The sequence below is a fragment of the Aegilops tauschii genome, chromosome 3 (genome assembly GCF_002575655.3).
Source record: "Aegilops tauschii subsp. strangulata cultivar AL8/78 chromosome 3, Aet v6.0, whole genome shotgun sequence".
NCBI classification, from domain to species: domain Eukaryota; kingdom Viridiplantae; phylum Streptophyta; class Magnoliopsida; order Poales; family Poaceae; genus Aegilops; species Aegilops tauschii.
This window is the reverse complement of record NC_053037.3, coordinates 546,344,773-546,364,807: the sequence shown is the minus strand read 5'-3', so window position 1 is coordinate 546,364,807 and position 20,035 is coordinate 546,344,773. Positions and strand designations below refer to the sequence as shown.

The window sequence follows — 20,035 nt, the reverse complement described above, 5'->3', positions numbered from 1 at the left end:
TGAGGGCTTTCCTTCAGCGAGGTAGCGCTTAATCTTATGGGCTTGAGAGTCATACTTCTGTAGCCTTCTAATGCTGTCCACGAGATCTGGTTTAGCAACTAGGGTATTGAGGGAACCCTGGGTAACAACGTGGAGGTTCATCTTGCCAAACTCCTTAGGAGGGGGAGCGAGTGCACCCGGAGGAACAATATGGAGGTTCAGCTTCCTGAATTCTTCAACAAGCGAGGGCTGAACTTTGTGAACCTGGAGGTGGTTGCAGTAAGACTTGCGGCTCAAGGCATCAACCATTACATTAGCCTTGCTTGGCGTATAGGAAATACCCAAGTCAAAGTCTGCAACAAGCTCCATCCATCTCTGCTGGCGGAGGTTCAGGTCCGGCTGAGTAAACAAATACTTCAGACTTTGGTGGTCAGTGAAGATCTCGCAACGATTACCAAGAAGGTAATGTCGCCACTGCTTCAGCGCATGAATGACAGCAGCAAGTTCGAGGTCGTGAACTGGGTAGTTCTCTTCGTGAGGGCGCAATTGTCGAGAGGCATAAGCAATCACTTTGCGGTCTTGCATTAGGACACAGCCTAATCCTTGACGGGAAGCATCGAAGTAAATGACGAAGTCCTTCTTAGTATCAGGTGGAGCTAGAACTGGGGCAGAAGTCAACTTGTCTTTGAGTGCCTGGAAACTTTCCTGACATTTGTCTGTCCATTGGAACTTGACGCCCTTATGCAACAGGTTAGTCAGAGGCCTGGCGATCTTGGAGAAGTTCTCGACGAATCGACGACAATAGCTGGCGAGACCGAGAAAACTTCTGACTTGCTTAACGTTCTTGGGAGGAGTCCAATCAAGGATAGCCTGGACTCGTTCAGGGTTGACGGCAATACCATTCTTAGAGATGACATGCCCAAGATAGGTTACTTCGGGTAGCCAGAATTCACATTTGGAGAACTTGGCATATAGTTGATGCTCTCGTAGCTTTTCCAGCACAAGTCGAAGATGTTCAACATGTTCTTTTTCATTCTTGGAAAATACCAGGATATCATCCAGATAAACCACGACGAACTTGTCGAGGTAATCCATGAATATATAGTTCATCAGACGAGAGAAGCTGGCTGGAGCATTGGTTAAACCGAAAGACATGACGGTGTACTCGTATGAACCATAGCGAGTCACGAAGGCGGTCTTTGGGATATCCTCTTCGCGAACACGGATCTGGTGGTAACCCAACCTCAAGTCGAGCTTAGAGAACACCGATGAACCAGCCAGTTGATCATACAAATCATTGATCCGAGGAAGAGGATACTTATTCTGAATGGTAGCTTGGTTTATAGGACGGTAGTCTTGAACTAATCGGTTTGTCCCATCCTTCTTCTTGACAAAGAGAGAAGGTGCTCCCCAAGGAGAGCAACTTGGGCGAATGAATCCTTTGCGAAGAGATTTTTCGATTTCCTCCTTAAGCTCAGGGAGTTCATGCGGCGGCATTTTGTAGGGTCGCTTGGCTATTGGAGTGGTGCCTGGTTTCAAGTCGATGATGAATTCGACAGCTCTAGCAGGGGGAATCCCTGGAAGTTCTTCAAGGAAGACGTCGAGGAATTCACGCACGACGGGAATGTTTTCAATGCCCTCGAGTGGTGCGGCGTTCAATGCATTCAATGCATAGAGCCTGGCCTCGGCATTTTGCACCAGGTGAGCTTGGTAAGCAACTATTTCATCTGAAGGGTGAAGTAGATGAACAGCCTTAGTGGCACAAACTATAGAAGCAATATGCGCTTTCAACCAATCCATCCCCAAAATGAGGTCGATGTTAGACGACTTCAGGATAATGGGAGAGGCATAGAATTCCAGCCCTTTGATTTCCACGGGGACGTCGATGCCAACCAGGGAGGTTTGACACTGTCCCACTGGGGTTTTGACCAATACCGAGGTGTTCATCTCCTCACATTTAACGTCGTGCTTGTATGCAAAATCTTCTGACATGAATGAATGCGATGCACCTGTATCAAATAAAACGGATGCTGGTACTGAATTTACGAGGAGTGTACCCATCACAGTAGCAGGCTGGTCTTGAGCTTCGTTCAGATCAACGTGGTTGGCATGAGCACGACCATAAGACTTAGCATTGTTGTTGCGGGGCTGGTTGTTACCATGGCCAGCTGCGGGAAGGGCAAGTTGATTCTGATTCTGATTGCAGTCCCTGGCACGGTGACCTGGTTGCCCACACTTGTAGCACAGACCATTATTGGGAGTGGGAACAGGAGCTTGGGATGGTGGAGCTGGAAGTCTTGACTGCCTAGATGGTGGTGGAGGCAGACGAGGTGCAGCATAGGTCTGCCTTGGGGCAGATGCATTTGGACGGTACATGCTATTCGGGATCCATATCTTACGCTTCTGTGAGGGCGGGCCCGAAGATGAGCCCGTGTCACGGTTGCGCCTGTGAGAGCTCTGGTATTCCTGCAGACCAATTTCGACATTGATGGCCTTGTTCACCAGGGTGGCGAAATCAGCAAAGTCATGCACTAGAAGTGCGAGCTTGATGTCAGCTTGAAGGCCATCTCGGAACTTCTCCTGTCTGCGTGCATCAGTTGCAATGTCCTCTTCAGCATAGCGAGACAAGTCCAGAAACTCCCGCTGATAAGCTTCAACAGTTTTGTTGCCTTGGGTGAGGTTGCAGAACTCACGCTTCTTCCGGTCCATGACTCCCTGAGGACTGAAGCGGGCACGGAAAGCTGCTTGGAAGTCTGGCCAGGTGATGATTGTTCCAGCTGGCAGAGTACGCCTGTGGCTGTCCCACCATTGAGCTGCGGGTCCCTTCAGAAAGAAGGAAGCAAAGTTGACATAGCTGGCAGGGGCTACATTGGCAGACTCCATCTCATAGGAGATGTCACGGAGCCAGTCATCAGCATCCAGAGGCTGAGTTGAGCTGCGGTACACAGTTGGATTGAGGCGCATGAATTCCTGCAGAGTTACTGGGGTTGGTTGCTGGTCCATATTGGGGCGAGGAAACTGAGCCATCATATTTTCCATGAATTGGCGGTTCAGTTCGAACTGTTGGATCATACCAGCCATGTACTCAGGTGGTGGTGGGGCATTGCCACCACTACCACGACCACCTGGTCTAACCATCCTGCTAATATATAACAGGGGTAGTTCAGCATTTGAGAAATTTGCAAAGACAAGAATCATTCATGATGAAACATGCATAATGAAAGGAGCACGATAGCTACTACATAGTAGTCGGCATAACTTACCAAAGGGGTCATGCATAGAGTTCAGTACACAGAGTTCAGTACATAGACTAAAACATCATAGGCGGCACACAGGCTCGCGGCGAATGCATCTAACACTAACAAGCAAGCCTACATCAGTCCCAAGAGGTACTGTGGAGGTAGGTGTAGCCTGAAAGCTGGTAGTGTCGCATCGGGAACTCCACGTCAGCAACCTGGGGTCCGCGAATACTCTGGTGCAGAACCTGACGCTCAGGTGGCAGAAGAGGTCCAAGTGCGGGAGAGTGGCCTCCCACATCTGGCCAGCCGACACCCTGGGGCATCACAGTCCTAGCTGGGTAGATCGCAGAACGGGGCAGCTCCCTAGATCGGACAAAGAGGTGCAGCAGCGTCAAAGCACGGTAAAGGTGCTGACGGGTGGTGTACAACTCGTGGCGAAGAGCTCGGTTAGCTCGATCCAGCCCATCCGCATGCAGAACCAGGTTCTGATGGTAGAAGGGCTCTCGGGTGACAGTGGAGTAGGCAGCAGTATAGTATCCCTCCGCACCAACATCAGATGCGATAGCAATGTGCCTGAAAGGGGAGGTGTCCAACTCCCGATACTCTCCACGAAGACGTGTCAGAGCAGCATAGGCAGCATCGTGGACAACCATATCGATGGTCACTCCAACACCATGAGCGGTGTGCAGCACAGTACTACCCAATGGCGACGTGGGCCCATAACCCACAGGTCCCAGGATCGAAACCTGGCTCTGATACCAACTTGTGACGCCCCCGATTTGACCGTACACTAATCATGCACGCAAATGTGTACGATCAAGATCAGGGACTCACGGGAAGATATCACAACACAACTGTAAAACATAAATAAGTCATACAAGCATCATAATACAAGCCAGGGGCCTCGAGGGCTCGAATACAAGTGCTCGATCATAGACAAGTCAGCGTAAGCAACAATATCTGAGTACAGACATAAGTTAAACAAGTTTGCCTTAAGAAGGCTAGCACAAACTGGGATACAGATCGAACAAGACGCAGGCCTCCTGCCTGGGATCCTCCTAACTACTCCTGGTCGTCGTCAGCGGGCTGCACGTAGTAGTAGGCACCTCCAGTGTCGTAGGAGTCATCGTTGACGGTGGCGTCTGGCTCCTGGACTCCAGCATCTGGTTGCGACAACCAGGTAGAAAGGAAAGGGGGAAAAGAGGGAGAGAAGCAACCGTGAGTACTCATCCAAAGTACTCACAAGCAAGGAGCTACACTACATATGCATGGGTATATGTGTAAAGGGCCATATCGGTGGACTGAACTGCAGAACGCCAGAATAAGAGGGGGATAGCTAGTCCTGTCGAAGACTACGCTTCTAGCAGCCTCCATCTTGCAGCATGTAGAAGAGAGTAGATTGAAGTCCTCCAAGTAGCATCGCATAGCATAATCCTACCCGGCGATCCCCTCCTCGTCGCCCTGTTAGAGAGCGATCACCGGGTTGTATCTGGCACTTGGAAGGGTGTATTTTATTAAGTATCCGGTTCTAGTTGTCACAAGGTCAAGGTACAACTCCGGGTCGTCCCTTTACGGAGGGACACGGCTATTCGAATAGATAAACTTCCCTGCAGGGGTGCACCACATAACCCAACACGCTCGATCCCATTTGGCCGGACACACTTTTCTGGGTCATGCCCGGCCTCGTAAGATCAACACGTCGCAGCCCCACCTAGGCTCAACAGAGAGGTCAGCACGCCGGTCTAAACCCTATGCGCGCAGGGGTCTGGGCCCATCGCCCTATGCACACCTGCACGTTGCGTACGCGGCCGGAAGCAGACCTAGCCCCCTTAATACAAGCGTGAGCTTACGGTCCAATGCGGCGCGCGCCACTCAGTCGCTGACATCAAAAAGAGCTTCGGCTGATACCACGACGCCGGGATACCCATAACTACTCCCGCGTGGATGGTTAGTGCGTATAGACCAAATGGCCAGACTCAGATCAAATACCAAGAACTCGTTAAGCGTGTTATTTTGAAGTAACCGCGGACGCCGTCCAGGGCCAGGCCCACCTCTCGCCTAGGTGGTCTCAACCTGCCCTGTCGCTCCGCCACAAAGATCCACTTGCGGGTACTCCTACGAGCCGACCCGACTTTAGTCATCACATGTGTCATGTATATAGTATATAAGTATATACCCGTGATCACCGCCCAAGTGATCACGGCCCGATAGTATAGCACAGCAGACGGACAAGAATGTAGGGCCACTGATGGAAAACTAGCATCCTATACTAAGCATGTAGGATTGCAGGTAAAGGTAACAACAGTAGAAACAAGGACAGGCTATGCATCAGGATAGGATTAACGGAAAGTAGTAACATGCTACACTACTCTAATGCAAGAAGTATAGAGAAGAATAGGCGATATCTGGTGATCAAGGGGGGGGCTTGCCTGGTTGCTCTGGCAAGTAGGAGGGGTCGTCAACTCCGTAGTCGAACTGGGCAGCAGCAGCGTCGGTCTCGTAGTCTACCGGAGAGAAGGGGGGGGGGGGGGAGAAACAGTAAATACAATGCAAACATAAGCATGACGATGCGTGGCATGACAATGAGCGGTGCTAGGTGTGCCCTAACGCGGCAGTAGGTGGTACCGGCGAAGGGGGGGAACATCCGGGAAAGTATTCCCGATGTTTCGCGTTTTCGGACAGATGAAACGGAGGCGGAAAGTTGCGTGTTCGATAGGTTAGGGAGGTGTGGTGGACGAACGGGCTGCGTATCCGGATTCGTCTCGTCGTTCTGAGAAACTTTCATGTACAAAGTATTTTCATCTGAGCAACGGTTTATTTTATATTGATTTTAAAAGAATTTATTAATTTTTGGAATTTATTTAATTATTTAATATATACATTATCCGAAACAGTGTTGCGATGACATCAGCATGACATCATGCTGACGTCAGCAGTCATCTGGCACGTGGGTCCCACATGTCATAGACTGATTAGGGTAATTAGGGTTAACTAATTAATTAACTAATAATTAAACTAATTAATTAAATTAGATTAATCTAAACAGGGTTAATTAATTAATTAATTAATTATTTTATTTTAATTTTTATTTTCTTTATTTATTTATTTATTAATGTTTATTAATTAATTTTATTTTTTTAAATCATTTTTTTGTTCTGTGGGCTGGGCCCATGTGTCATAGGGCCGGGGGGGGGGGGGGCACTGGCCCAGTGGTCAGTGGCCCATAGGCCAAAGCGGTTCGGGCGCAACGAGCGCCAGGAGTGGGCGCTCGCTCGCAGGGAGCGCGGCGGGGCGAGGCCAGTGGCCAGGACGGCCTGCCGGCGGCGGGCACGGCCGCGCGTGGAGGGGGAGGGGCCGTGGCCGAGCCAGAAGGGCGCGAGCGCGTGCGCGCGCGTGGGGGGAGAGCGGGGGGGGGGGGGGGGAGCGAAGGGGGCGCGGGGTGAGCAGGGGGGCGGCCACGCTCGAGGCGCGAACGGCGCGGGCGGGCGTCGAGCGCGGCAAGGACGGCGAGGCCGGGGTGGACGAGGGAGTAGCGGGACAACGCAGCGACGGGCGTGCACGGGGCGCAGGCGTGCGGTGGTCGCGGCGACGAGCGCGCGCGCAGCACGGGAAGGCGCGAGGGAGAGGGGAGGAAGCGGGGCACGGCGTAGGGCTCGGGTGGAGCTGCGGGAGCACGCGGGCGAGCGAGTCCCTTCGAGGGCGACTCCGGCGTGGGGTCAGAGAGGGAGATGAGGGTGGCGCTCACAGGGGTTGCAGGGGACTGGGCAGCGGGGCTCGAGGTGGGGGACGGGGACGACGGCGACGAGGAGAAGCAGGCCGGCGGGGAGGAGGAGGCACGCCGGCAAGGACGCGCTCCGGCGAGGTCCGGCGTCGGCGGTCGTCGCGGGGCGCGGTGGTCTCCTCCTCGATCCCGATCCAAATCAGGGGAGAGGGGGGAGATATTTCATGGGGGGGGGGAGGGGAGTGTCGGTGGGGGGGGGGGGGGGGTTTCGGGGTCCAGGGGGGTTAAGGGGAAAGGGTGGGCTGGCCGGCTGGGCGTGGGGGTTGGCCCAGTTGGGCCACGGTCAAGTGGGGGGGGGGGCTCCTTTTCCCTTTTTTTGTTAGCTTTCTTTTCTTTTTATTTATTTTCTTTTCTGTTTTACATCATTTTAAAATATTTAGGCATTTTCTAAAAATGTGTTTACTTCACCATAATTAACTATGCCTTATTTGGCACCCACCGAACATTTTTGTTTTGACTTCTGAAAACTTTGGGTGTTTGCCACTATTTAGAATTTAAATTTTGGAACGGTTTCGAATCATTGTGAGGTTAGCAACAGTAACAGAGGTGACGTGGCATGATTAGCGTGGGATTACTGTAGCATGATTATCCGGGCGTTACAGCTTGCCTTCGGATTCACCGCAAACATATGAGGTGGAGGATGAGAAGCCGGAGTCGGAGGAAAAGGCAGCCGTGAAGGAGGAGGAGCCGAAGCTGGAGGACGCCGCCATGGAGGAGGAGGCGGACAAGGAGGACACAAAGGATCCGACGCCTGCGGGTTTCTGCATGCCCGAGGCGCTGGCGGAGTACGAGGTGGCGCAGGCAGAGGAGGCGGCGGAGTAGCTAGCCATCCTCGAATCCACCCAATCAAAGGCAAGGGTGGAGGCTAACCGCCACTCCCTCCGCTAGGAATCTACGGAGATCAATGAGGTCTTTCTCGACATGGAGTCCAGCGAGGAACCGGAGGTGCGCCCGGCCCACGAGGCCGACGGCTCCGGCATGAACTTCATCAACATATCCGATGACAAGGATGTGTAGTGGTAGTACATAGATCTTGCCGTTGGATGGTTTTGTATGGAAATGCTATTCAAGAAATAGCTACTATGGTTGTTGGAGGTGCAATTTGGGGTATCACCGTCATTGTCCATCGAGACGCCCGACCGTGTCTGCGGGCATTTGGCAACCCATATTAGCTATTCGTGGTTGTAGATGCTCGAAGTGCTTAAAGTCAGGGATTGTTTGTAGTGGGAGGGTGACATATTAAGGGTGACGTAACAAATGGCCTCTCCTGCTCACGACCATCTCGCCTTGTTATAATTATGTACTTCTGAATTTCTTCTTCGATGGATCAATCTCACAATCAAATGCTTCTGGTGCTCCTAAATTTCTTCTTTGTAGATGGATCAATGTGGTAGTTCTTCTGAAAGGAGAGCCTGAGCTCCTGCTTCGAGTCGTTCTAGCAAACGAGGTGCGGCAGCCTTCGGAACGCGATGGCGTTCATGATGTGCGCCAGCTCCGAGTCATTCTTGCATACGAAGTGCGACAACCTTCTGAAGGCGTGCTGCTTTGGCATCCACGATGTGCGCCGGCAGGTATTTCCTGCCATCCCGTGGGTAGATGTGTGCTTTCCTCAATGCTTTTGTGCGAATTAAGACCTACCCAAGTGAGATAACTATGAAGTAAACCGAAAAATATTTATTTTTTGAAAAACACAGATCTTTATTCATTTGCAATAACAACTACATCGTTTATGAGGAGGGATACAATTTCACTCAAAGGCTCCTCAAACCAGTCAAAGGTTGGAGATAAATCTAGCTGACTTAGCAAGTTCATGGGAAACTTTATTGGCTTCCTATTACAGTGCTCGAATCTAGTAATGGGAAAATCACAAGCCAAAAATAACAATCGTCAGACACTGCCACCGCTGTACTCGCCGTCCGTCCTCCGTTGTTCATGGTTTCAATGACCTCCAAGTTATTTGAGTTAATAACGAGGCGGTTGCAACCCGCCCTTTGAGCAATGGATAGACCATATCTAAGTGCCAAAGTTTTAGCCGTCAGGACATCTGTGTGCCAATCAATTCTCCAATTCCCCCTGCAATGAATTTTCCTTTATCGTCCCTCAAAACAACACCAGCCATGCCCCTAAGCAGGTCGTGATCAAAAGACGCATCCACATTAAGTTTTACAAACCCCCTTGGAGGTTGGATCCAGCCCCCTCTTTTCATAGTAGCCTTCGGTGATATGGCCATAACATAGTTTAACATAATATAGCATGAATCCCCACATGAATCTTGTTAGCATCTTGGGTTTTCTTTTTATGGACCAATTTTCGCCTCTCCCACCATAAATACCAAGTTGTAATTGCAATCATCTCACGAACATTCCAAATACCCAAGATAGTCAGCTCATGTTCATGTATAGAAAGTAAAAATTCAAGGACCGCCTCACCAGCATAATCAACTTTGCAAGCTCTTTTAATGACCTGATCCAGTTCCAGCACTATGCAAATCTCCTTTGCTTTCTCACATTGAAATAACATATGCTTTGTATCTTCTGATCCAAAGGGACAAGAAGGTAGAGTGCCATGCAATTGAAGAGTGCCATGCAACATGCACCATATGAAAATTTTACCTTTGCCAGACAAAATAACTTTCAAATTTCACTCCAAATAGGATTTAATAGTTTTTTTGAGGGCTAAATAGGATTAATAGTTAGATCTCGATATCATCAGTTCTTCTAAGTTTCCTCCCGTGTTATTGTTCCCATTCCACAACATATGCTGATCGAACAGAAAATATTCCATTTTTTAATAGCTCCAAGCGACAAAATCCAACATATCATGTTGGGGAAGTGGAACTCCAAGGACCCGCTGTGCGTCAACTGGCCACAATGTTTGTGTAACCAGATTTTCGTCCCAATATTAGTAACAGAGACAATTAAATCAAATACCCTTGAGATCAAATTACTCCCTCTAGGTGTGATTACTTTTTTATTTGCACAATTCGGGATCCAAGCATCTCCCAAATATCAATACTGTGACCATTTCCAACACGCCATATATAACCATGATTTAGACAATTAACCCCCACCATAATACTTTGCCAAGTAAAATAGGAACCCTTCTTTAACTTTGTATTCAATAAATCGCCGCCAGGGGAATACTTACTCTCAACACGGTCGCACATAATGGCTCTGGATTCTCAAGAACTAGATGATACCCCGTGCGGTGCCGCGGAACTCTTAGGTAACATTAAGGGTTTTGTTGTCAAAATTAGAATACAATGCTAAATTGGCTAACAATTCCAAGAGCAACAATGTGATAAAAATGAGTAATTAGCCACTCGTAGTAGAGTAGGTTGCCTTGATTATCAGCCTTTGATCCTATTGGATTACCAATGCTTGATAACCAAGAGGTTATCTTAATTATCCAAGAGTGCCAGTTGTGTTATATGACATTGCACTATATAGAAATAAGATAGAGTAGGGGGGGGGGGAGGTAATTGAGGAATAGTCCTTCATTATAGTTTCACTGTTACATTTTTTTAGAAAAGGAGGATGACCCCCGGACTCTGCATCTGAGCGATGCATACGGCCACTTTATTAATTATTCTCACAAGACCTTACAAAGTCATACAACAGTAAGACTAAAGCCGCCGTCTAAGCAACAAACTGCCGCTACACCTATCCAGTTGATGAAGGGGCGCAGATAGCCTAGGCCTAATATCAAACAGACATCGCAGCCAAGCCTAACATCTAAGATGTGAGACCCCAACCTAGCCACTTGCCGGGTCTGGGGCACACACTGGTCCGGCGTGCTCTCAGAGGCCGCCGCCGCCAACTGCCACCGCTCCATCTTCAGAACTGTACTGATACATCAACCTTGCTCGGTCTAGCTATCGTCGACGCCACCACGGCGCCCAACGGCACCTCCTCCCTGCGCGCAAACAGCTGAGCACGCCGCGGTCGCCACTGATACACCTCAGCGCCATGCTGCCAAGTACCACCAGCCAACACAGCTTGAAGTCCTTGAAAGATCTATCGTGCGTAGCACCTGCCGACCAGGCATGACAAAGCATAGCACCTGTCGGTCAGGCATGACTTGACATCTCCACCGAAGCTCCGTGCAAGACGAAGCCGCTCCACCTCCTGCCTCTGACTTCCAGTGCTGCTCCACAAACGATGCTCCCAAGAGAGAAACGACACCGCAGTGCCGCCATCGTCCGATCTAGAACACTAGATCCTAGGGTTTCCCCCGGAGCAGCACGAGTGGGTCGACAGTAGTTACACGACGATGCCTTCATGAAGGTAACGGCGTAGACCGCCGCCATCGCCTGCCGTCGGCTCGGTTTTCACCGGCAACAATGTCTCCCCAACTCGCAGCCGGGACTAGATGATGGATCTCGAGATCCGATCACCAAGCTTCTGGCTGGCCACCGCCGACGAAGAAGATGACCACCACCACTGGCTACACCGGTCAGAACAGATCTGCCATGGGTGCTGCCAAGCAGTCCACCAGGCCCTCGACGCCGCCGCCGATCTAAAGCCAGATGACATGCCGCCGAAGACTGCATCACGCCGCCGCCCGATCCAGGCCAGCCGCCGCCCGTGGCCCGAGGCAGGGCTGACCGCCGCCGCCGTCGAAGCCAACACCGTCGCTTCTAGATCGGCCGCACCTCCATGCATGTTGGGGCCCCGCCACCCCTGAGACGCGGGAGGGAGGAAGAGCCCCCGCCACTGCTGTCGGCCTGCGGGCGCAAGCCGGTGGCATCCTCCGGTGGCGGCGGGAGGAGGGGAGGAGGATGGGCTAGGCCCCGGCGGCGGCTAGGGTTGGCGAGCCACCCGAGTCGCTTGAGCGGGGGGCGACGCGGGGGCGTTACGCGGGGGCGTTTCACGAGATGGTTATCTCTCGTGAGACCTGAGTTTGATCTCGCTAGCGCTCCATTTTTCCTTCTCTGTTTGTTTTAGTTAACTCTGCGTGAATGGACTCATTTTCACTGTTACATGTCGCAAGTAGATATTAGCACAAGACATTTATAATGCTATACACACTAAGAAAGATGCACGCTAATTGTTTTCCCTTCAAATTTCTTGATGTCACCGCACAACCCTGACAAAATGCAGCTTAGAAGCCTTAGCTCACAACCTTGCTCAACATCAGATAAATAGAATACAATGCTAAAGCATGAGCATGGATGTTTGGCTCTTTATATTTTCAAGAATAAATTTGCAGCTCCGACATGTAGATGTTGCATCCGTGTAGTTTTCATTTATATGTCCCTATATAGTTCCCAGGATGGTCAAGTAATAATCGAAATAAATGGTGCTGCGGTTGATTACCACCATCCTGCTGCAAAAAAAATCTCTCATGGCTTCGTGTAAATCAAATTATTTCGTGCAAATTAAAATTGAAATTGTTATAAATCATAGTGAAAAGGGTGTACTGATAAAATATACTTTAGCACAAAAATACTCCATAGGAAAAAGAAGGAATTAGAACAACAGCCCAGATGAACGCCTTTTCCTTGTACTGCGTGATTACCGTAAACATTAGGACCTGCTTCTAAAATACTGGATCGAACCTGGACATGCAAAGAGGTAATAACAATTAACGTAGAAAAGCAAGGAAATATATTTTGAACCTGAACATGCGAAGAGGTTATAAAATCCTGAATCAAACCTGAACATGCAAAGAGGTTATAAAATCCTGAACCTGAACCTGAACATAGGAAAAGGAATTATATTTTGAAGTGAAAGGAATGCCATAGCACACTTAAGGGAAAACAGAGAAGAGCTGTCAAGCAGCACGTAGTATCCCATCTCCAGGAGTGATGCCGGTGTTTGTCTGAAGGTTTGGTCAAAAGGAAGGACCTAGGAAAGAGCGCCTCTTCTTCCTCTTCCACGGCACGCCATGCCGAAAGCTTTGCCGAGCTCCACGCAAGAGCAAAGGGAGGAGGCACTGAGGGGATGCACGATAAGCAGTGGCAAGATTCTTGGTGCTGCTGCGATGAGGCAGGGTGGGTGCGGAACGCAGCCGCGGGCGGGCAAAGTCGATGCGGACGGTCGGAGTGGCCGGCCAGGCGAAGCCATTGTGGACACGCAGGAGGTGCCGCGGGCATGCAGATGCACCGTCCAAGCACGACATCATGGTCGGGGGAAGCCGAGGCGGGGCACCAAGGGGGCGCTGCGGGTGCCGGCGACGTGCGCCGGGCGTGTGGCGACGCCGTCCAGGAGCGGTGTGGTGGCGCGACATCCAGCAATATTGGCTAGCTTATGAGGTGACACACACCAGAAATTAACGGAGCTGGAGAAGGGATACCTAGTTGTGCTGATGACGACTGGAATGAAGAAGATGATAAGGAGGAGAAGAACCATCGGGTTCACAGATTGAAAAACCAAAAGGGGCCTGATTTGATGCTTTTGTTTATAACTTAACTAATAATCCCAAATTTGTACAAACTAAACAACGACCTTAATCTACATGTGTGCGTCAGAATACGAGAACGCAGAAGAAGCTTCGGTGAGGAGAGATTTTGTGGAACGGGGGCGGGGCAGCCATGATCTAAGACTTCAACGCCATGTCACCTGGTCGTCGTCCCGCATCGTTCCTTTCGTCACGGGAGGATAGTGTGACTATGCGAGTGCTGCTGGGTGGGGAATATTAAGGGGAGGGGAGGGGAGAAGAAGCGTGTTACAGGAAGACGGACAGATATCATGGAGAAGAGAAAGATGTAAGAACGTGGGTGTTTATTTGAGAATCACTGAGGAGACGAAGTGAACCTAGTATACGGAATACAAATAGAGTTGCTAATCAGAGATTGATTCCACTCATGTTGAAACCTAATGATTCACTGACTTTTTTGCCAAGGTGGAGGCTACATGTTGAGAGAACAATGACGTGGCATCATGATGATGTGGACGGTGCATGATGAGAGAATTGAGAGTAGTGGGAGCAACTTCTTAAGAATGGTAGATACGCCAAGCTTGTTTTGCCAACGTTGCCAGGTTGAAACAATGAATATCCCAAAATCCAACCCACCCTTGATTTTTTGGGTACATACATTTTCCACCAAGCCATCCAATGCATCCGCTTATGATTGTCCTCGCCCCCAACCAAAAATGAAACATCGTGATTCCCTTGCAATTTTTTTAGGAATTTTAAAGACGGACATCGCATAGGTGGGGATCACTTGTACAACAGATTCAGGAGGATTTCCTTCCCTCCGACAAATAAAAGTTTTTCTTTCCATCCACTTAACTTCATGATGATACGGTCAATCAAGTACTGACAACAGTTAGACTTGTCCATACCCACATTAGCCGGTAGCCCCAAATATTTATCATTCGGAGCTTCAGTAATAATATTGAGAGTGGTACAAAGCTGCTCCCTCATATCCACTCTTGTATTGGGGCTGAAAAGTATGCTTGATTTATCAACACTCACCATTTGCTCGGAGGTTGTACAATACGAATCTAGAATGGCTTTTGAAGCCTCGACATTGTGTATGTTGGCTTTCATCAGGATCAATGAGTCATCCGCAAATAGAAGATCCGTAATAGATGGAGCCTCTCTACATTCCTTCACACCTTCAAGTTTCCCACTCTCCTCCACATGTGACAAGAGAACGGTCAGACCCTCAGTACATAACAAAAATAAATAAGGAGATAACGTTCTCCTTGTCGTAATCCTTTGGACGGTTTAGAACTCTCAGTTTCTTCCATATTAAACCTAACCCGGTATTCAACGGTGGAAACACATTGCATAACAAAATTGACCCAACTCTCTTGGAAGCCCAATTTCAACATAATCTCCTGCAGGAAAAACCCACTCAACCTGGTCATAAGTTTTATGCATGTAAAGTTTGATGGACACAATCCTTCCTTTCCTTCCCTCTTATTTTTTTATTTTGTGAAAACATTCATAAGACACTAAAACATTATCAATAATCATTCTTCCAAGCACAAAAGCACTCTGAGTCGGGCCGATAATTTCTGGAAGAAAAACCTTCAAATGAGATGCCACTATTTTGACATAATCTTGTACAGAACATTACAAAGGCTAATTGGTCTGAACTGGGTTACCTTTTCTGGTGAGGTAACTATTAAGTAAACCACAAAATCTTCATCATAAACCAAATACTCCGAGAAGTCTAATTAAATAATCAAAAGTTCAAAACCCGTGCTCTACTATTAGCTCTAAGTAAGCCATCCAGTCTTAATTAATAAGCTAAAGAATTGGTAGGCTCGAGTCATAGTGGTGGATGCATAGAAAAGGTCGAGGTTCGTCTCGTCGCAAGGGTTCCCCATGCCCACCCATAACTTGGAGGCTCTGTCCAATCAAACCATATCCACCTCAACTTAAGAGCTTGCGCAAATTTTTCGGCATTGAGGACTCAAAGCCCACCTCTCTCATAAGGACGGCAAACCAAATTAAAATTGACTTTGCATTTCACAATCATGGTCTTGTCTGAGCCAGACCAAAGGAAGGTGCGTTGATGTTTTTTGGTGTTGTGGATGGTGCTCGGGGGAACAATGAGTAGCGTGATGTAGTAGATCACTTGGGAGGAAATCACAGCTTTCACAACGCCGTGCGGCCAATGGTAGTGATGTTATTTCCATCCCATGGAATGCACTTAACCGCCACCTTGTCTTCAAAGAATCAAAAGTACACTGTTCTAAGTTGCCACACCAAGCGGGGGAGGCCCAAATATCTCATCGGGAAGGAGGTTCTCTTGGCCGAAATTATTTGGAGGATTGCCCGGAGGTTAAGGTGGCCACATCTAATGGGAAAGACGAAACTCTTGAAGAAGTTGGTAGCAAGGACGGTAACCTCTCCAAAATAGCCCAAGATAAGGGAGACGTTATCAATACCACTCTTTATGGGAGCCGTGAACACCGCTGCATCGTCAGCGTAGAGCGAGGTTCTCACCGCGGCGCCACGACCCCAGACCATGGGAAGTAATCCGTTACTAGTAGCCAAGTTGAGGATGTGTTGAAGCGGGCCAATTGCAATAACGAAGAGGAGGAGCGAAAGCGGGTCCCCCTGATGAAGCCCCCTCCCATGCCAAATAGGAGGGTCAGTCACCCCATTCAAAAGGATCCGCGAGGTTTAAGTGGCCAGAAGCGCGATGACCCAATTACTAATTTCGCGTGAAGCCTTTTCTTTGTAGTAAGTCAAGGATGATCTTTGACATGCATGTATCATTCTGCTTATATCATTATGATTTTAATATATACATGCATGTATCATTATGCTTATATATCCGCCCCTGATCATGGCGAGGCCCAAACAAAAGCAGTATATGGGCTATCTTTGACATGGCAAGTAATGTGTTGTGGTTGTCATAAAAGGAGATAGTATTAACTTATTGCTCTAACATCAATAGAAGATGTTTGATATGTCAGCTTATATCTCAAAGGCAAAGTATAGAACACTGAATGAATATTAAAAAAATATGCAAAACATCAAAGCATGTACTCTTAATTAATGGATAAATATTTTGGTCGAACAATCGCATGCATAGTAAAGCATGTAAATAATTCACATTTTTAGAATTAATAGGAAGGCAATAACATAGTTTTTTTTGAATCGTTTGGATTGCTTACCACATGTGTCACGTGGTAGCAAAAACATAGTTTGAATTCCATGATCGAGAGATAGCATTGTCATAATTTTTTCTTAGTTCTACGCATGTACCACGAGCACTAATACTTAACTACAATAGTCAGCTAATGCTACGTATGTACTGTACCAAACAACTCCAACTGCGCAATACACACATACCTGAGAGCAGTCTAACAGTGACCTATTAATATTTTCGGCTCCACTTCACTGGACCAAACCACGTGGGAAATACATTATTCGAGGCATGGCCTTGATGCTAAAAAATTTCAGCCATGGCTGGTGTCGTTTGATTAACCGGTGCCTTTTCAACTACCGTTCATATGTATGTTGTAGCGTCTCCATCTTAAGTATTATACTGCCAGTTTAGCTTTAGTCGATGTTTAAGTGGACACTAACAATCATCCAATCTGATCACTAGACTTCATTTCAATATAAAGGGACATAATATCTTCCTCGGATGGCTGTAAAGTTGAAAAAAATTATGCCTTAGTCGGCTGAGAAATATTCACTCCCATTCTATTTCCATATAAGCTTTGGTGATCCAAGACGCAACATTTTTGGATCAACTCTTACACGAAACGACGACAAAAATGTAGGAAAACGTTCCATGGAGACGGTCTCCACGCCCACTCCTGTGCATACCCGACCTCAGCATCCGACGGCATCCAAGGGAGTAAGTTGTCATCAACCATCTTCAAAGTTAAAATTCACGACATGGCATGGAATAGTTCACATTATTATGCATTTATAAATCTCACAACAGTTATTGTAGTTGCCTTCCAATGATTGCTCATATCTCAAAACGAGAGCCAAGTCAATGAAAACAAAACAAAATGTTGCTAAAATATCAAAGCACGTAGCCTTTCACATTATTATTGAGGACATACATTTTGGTTGCACACACACACACACATACCTTTTTGGCTTCTGCATCGAGTGATGCACACAACCTTAGCAGTCACATAATCATGACAATAATCAAGATGTCAGAATGTAAGATTAGATCCTCTCAGCTTCTCCTCAACAATGCCATCCAGCTTCTCTGCCATCTCAATGGTCAAGTGGTTTGCCCAGTCACCAACCTTGGCAGTCCTAAAGAAGGAAGAATTCTCCATCGGCACCCTGCCAATCCTATCAGATACCCCGGATGAGTTGACTGGTATGCTTTTGAGCTTATCGAAGCTAAACAAGTGCACGACATCCTCCACGACCCCACATCGCACCTCCTCCTCCATGAAGGGAACACGGAGGAACTCGGCGAGCATCTTGACATGCTCGACCAGTTGGGCCATCATCTCATCATACTTCAAGAAGAGAACTCTATCGTTGTTTGATATGCTTTCCTTCCAGAACCCGAGATTATGTTCCCATATAGGCCCATACGAGGATTCCCCCTTGGAAAACAACTCAAATGCTTTATCTATGGAGTAGTTCGTGTTTACGTTATAGATGAAGTGCCATAAGGACACGAGCACATCCTTGGGACTGCGGCATAAGTACACAACTCGGGAACCGAGGGTCGCCACGCACGGAGGGAGCAACGTGACTGATACGTCTCCGTCGTATTTATAATTTTTGATTGTTCCATGCCAATATTCTACAACTTTTACATACTTTCGGCAACTTTTTATACTATTTTTGGGACTAACATATTGATCCAGTGCCCAGTGCCAGTTCATGTTTGTTGCATGTTTTTTGTTTTGCAGAAAACCCATATCAAACGGAGTCCAAACGGGATAAAAACTTACAGAGATTTTTTTTGGAATATATGTGAATTTTGGGAAGTGGAATCAACGCGAGACGATGCCCGAGGGGCCCATGAGGGTGAGGGGCGCGCCCTGGGTCCTCGTGGACACTCTGTAAGGCAGTTGCTGCCCTTCTTTCGCCGCAAGAAAGCTAATATCCGGATAGAAATCGTCTTAAAATTTCAGCCCAATCGGAGTTACGGTTCTCCGGGAATTTAAGAAACGGTGAAAGGGCAGAATCTGGAAGCGGAGAAACAGAAGGAAACAGAGAGAGATCCAATCTCGGAGGGGCTCCCGCCCCTCCGCCGCCATGGAAGCCAAGGATCAGAGGGGAAACCCTTCTCCCATCTAGGGGGAAGGTCAAGGAAGAAGAAGAAGAAGGGGGGCTCTCTCCCCCTCTCTCCCGGTGGCGCCGGAACGCCGCCGGGGCCATCATCGCGACAACGATCTACACCAACAACTTCACCTCTGTCATCACCAACTCTTCCCCCCTCTATGCAGTGCTGTACCCCCTCTTTTACCCGCTGTAATCTCTACTTAAACATGGTGCTCAACACTATATATTATTTCCCAATGATGTATGGCTATCCTATGATGTTTGAGTAGATCCGTTTTGTCCTATGGGTTAATTGATGATCGTGATTGGTTTGAGTTGCATGTTTTATTATTGGTGCTGTCCTATGGTGCTCTCCGTGTCGCGCAAGCGTGAGGGATCCCCGCTGTAGGGTTTGCAATATGTTCATGATTTGCTTATGGTGGGTGGCGTGAGTGACAGAAGCACAGACCCGAGTAAGTAGGTTGTTTGCGTATGGGAGTAAAGAGGACTTGATGCCTTATAATGCTATTGTTGGGTTTTACCTTAATGATATTTAGTAGTTGCGGATGCTTGCTAGAGTTCCAATCATAAGTGCATATGATCCAAGAAGAGAAAGTATGTTAGCTTATGCCTCTCCCTCAAATAAAATTGCAATAATGATTACCGGTCTAGTTATCGATTGCCTAAGGACAAATAACTTTCTCGTGATAAAAAGCTCTCTACTAAAACTAACTTAGTTGTGTCTTTATCTAAACAGCCCCTAGCTTTTATTTACGTGCTCTTTATTATCTTGCAAACCTAGCCTAGAACACCTACAAAGCACTTCTAGTTTCATACTTGTTTTAGGTAAAGCGAATGTTGAGCGTGCGTAGAGTTGTATCGGTGGTCGATAGAACTTGAGGGAATATTTGTTCTACCTTTAGCTCCTCGTTGGGTTCGACACTCGTACTTATCGAAAGAGGCTACAATTGATCCCCTATACTTGTGGGTTATCAAGACCTTTTTCTGGCGCCGTTGCCCGGGAGCCACAGTGTGGGGTGAATATTCTTGTGTGTGCTTGTTTGCTTTATCACTAAGTAGTTTATTTTCTATTCTAAGTTTTTCTCTATCTTTAGTTATGGATATGGAACACGAAATACCAAAAAAAATTAGGTGTACTTGCTACTCATGGAGATGGGGAACCTCCTAAAACCCTCGATGCTCATTATGTGAAAGATATTATGCACTACTTTAATAATCCTGAGAAAACCCCATTCAATTATATAATGGGAGACACGTTGGCTCAACGTGAATACTTTAGGGATTATCGCTGGACTCAAAAAGGGAAACTATTATGGGATCAAATTTATATGTTGCATTGGTATGCTCGGCA

At 47.9% G+C, this 20,035-nt stretch overlaps 1 pseudogene; it reads right to left on the bottom strand.

The window, feature by feature from the left end:
* Positions 1-17,588: 17,588 nt before the first annotated feature.
* The window catches only part of LOC109755540 (cytosolic sulfotransferase 18-like), a 45,406-nt pseudogene continuing 42,959 nt past the window's right edge, over positions 17,589-20,035 (bottom strand).